Consider the following 2500-nt stretch of genomic DNA (forward strand, 5'->3'; position numbering starts at 1 on the left):
CGGTGGTGCCCTGTTACGTAGTTTTGCTCGAACAACCTTGTAACCGAGTCCGAACACCTCGGCTTCGACCCCATCGATCAGCTCTTGCATACTGTCTTCCTTACTGCTGTGAATGGCGGCCTGCAACAATCGTCGACAGTTCTGCAGCCTGGCCGACGTCACCGCACGCTCCGGAGGTTGGGCCCTGCGATGGGCGGCCTCCGCTGCTCCGCATTCCTCCCTCAGGCGCTCGATCTCCGGAGACCACCAGTACACCTGGGGCTTGCGATGGAAAGTAGCCCCGTGTACTCTCTCCATTATCTCATCGCACGCCTGAGTCAGTCCGCCGATCAGCCCCTCCGGAGTTGCGACCTGCTCGAAGTGGCCGCATGTGAGGGCGATGTCGAAGCACTTGTTATCGAATTGCGTCGTCTTCCACCGGGTCCCGGCGTGTCTGGCTGTCCCGTCTCGACTTCGCTGCTGCTGCTCGCCTCGTCGCGTGGGACGTTGTCCTGGGATGCCCACCTGGAACTGGACGTAGGCGTGATCGCTGCTGGAAAAGCGATCGAGCACGCGCCAGGAGTCCGGTCGCGCAATAGTTTGGCTGGCAAAAGAAACGTCGATAACGCTTTCCCGCGCAACCCCGTTGCCCTTAAACGTGGGCACGTTGCCGCGGTTCAGCGTATGCAGCGCCAGCTGCTCCACCACGCTCAGGAGCTCCTGCCCCTTCCGGGTGGTGCGCGCACTCCCCCACTCCTCGTTCCAGGCGTTGAAGTCCCCGGCCAGGACTGATGTTGCGTGTCCGACCAGAGACACCTCCACCGCACCGAGGAAGCTTACGAAGTCTTCGATGCCGCTGCTGGGTGGCACGTAGCAGCTGGCGAACGTTACTCCCGCTATGGTGGCCACCACGAGTCCCGGGACGACGCTCCCCCAAAGCCGTTGAATAGGGTACGCCCCTGTTGCTATTATCGCCACACTCTGTTCCGCATCGATGGCCCACCGCGGATCATCCCGAGGTGGTCGATATAGTTCGCAGGCGAGCACCACCTGAGCCCCTAACTCGCGAGCCGTCTGCAGCATGAGGTCTTGGGCTGCCCGGCTTCGCCCGAGGTTCACTTGCAGCACTTTTAGCGCCGGCACGTCGGATGCCCGACCGGGTGCGGGCCGCTGCACACGACGCAGCGCACCTCCGCCGTGCAGCTCTTCGCCTGGTGATCCGGCTTCCCGCAGCGAATGCAGCTTGTCGAGCGGTCCACTTCGCTCCTGCACGCAGCTCGGACGTGCCCCATCTCGAGGCACTTGTAGCACCGTTGCTGACGCGCCTGCAGAGGAGCCACCTTCCGGATCAGACACGATGTGTATTTGATCTTGACGCTCTTGTCGACCAGACCCTCCGCAGCCCTGGCTGTTACGCGGACTATCGCCACTTTCGTGCCGTCCCAGGCAGGTCGCAGGCGAACCGATGTCTCCTCCACCTCGCATTGGCACAGGTTGGTCAGCGCCATCGCCACATCGGTCTCCTTCGCTAAAGGGTCGACAGCGTCCAACCGGATTTCGACCATAGGCGTGACCAGCCGAGCTGAGGCCGGCCGTTCTGCCTTTGCGCAGACCTGCTTGATGCACTGCAGAACTTCTGCAGCGTCCGCGCTCTCCTTCAGCTCCATGACAAGCCTGGAGCGTGTGGTGCGTCGCCCGACGCCTAGGGCCTCAGCATGTTTCTCCATTTCTGGAGCCGTTCGGACAGCCTGGTACACCTCCGTCCAGGTTTGTCCCTCAGCTGGGGCGATTTCAATAGCGTCCGGCTTGGTTTTTTGCTGCCGCTGACGCCGACCTCCTCGTTGTGCTCCAGGCTGGCTACCCCGGGCCTGTTGTCCCTGATGTTGCTGGGGCTGCTGCTTAGACGGTCCTGCGATCGGCTGCCGCTGAACCGCTGCCCGTTGCGGTAGTTGCGGCCACTGCTGCTGCTGTTGCTGCGGCTTGTTCCCCGGTTGCCGGGCCGGCTTACGACGCACCACTTCAGCCCAGGAGCCGCCTTCCGGGTCTGAAAGCGGAGCTGCCGTTGCCGACACCGCTCCCTGCTGTCGCTGTTGCTGCTGCTGCTCACGACGTTGCTGCTGCTGTTGTTGCTGCTGCTGCTGCTGCTGCTGTTGCTGCTGCTGCTGCTGCCACTGCTGCTTCTGGCTGCCTCCATAGCCCAGCGTCTGTGCAAGGAGCTCTTGGAAGCTGGCTCGCTCCTCCCTCAGCTCGTTGCGCAGGCGCTCGTTGTCTTCACGAGCCAGCGTCTCGCGCATCCGGGCTTCCTCTCGGGCCAGCTGCAAATCTTGCCGGGCCTGCACAGCATTTGTTTCCATCTGCTGCCGGAGCATCTGGATCTCCTGTTGCAGACCCACGATCGTCGCTCGCAGCTGCTCGTTGGTGAGCGACGTCTCATTGAGGAGCTGTCTCAGCTCCGACATTTCCGGGGACTGCTGCTTCGCTCCCGGAACAGATGTTCGTGTAAGAGCCACTCGCGGCTCCA

General features: G+C 62.7%; 1 pseudogene; it reads left to right on the forward strand.

Annotated features, from left to right (window-relative positions):
- The window catches only part of LOC128716880 (large subunit ribosomal RNA), an 11015-nt pseudogene that overhangs the window by 6322 nt on the left and 2193 nt on the right, over window positions 1-2500 (forward strand).

Source organism: Anopheles marshallii (assembly GCF_943734725.1).
Source record: "Anopheles marshallii chromosome X unlocalized genomic scaffold, idAnoMarsDA_429_01 X_unloc_123, whole genome shotgun sequence".
NCBI classification, from domain to species: Eukaryota; Metazoa; Arthropoda; class Insecta; order Diptera; family Culicidae; genus Anopheles; species Anopheles marshallii.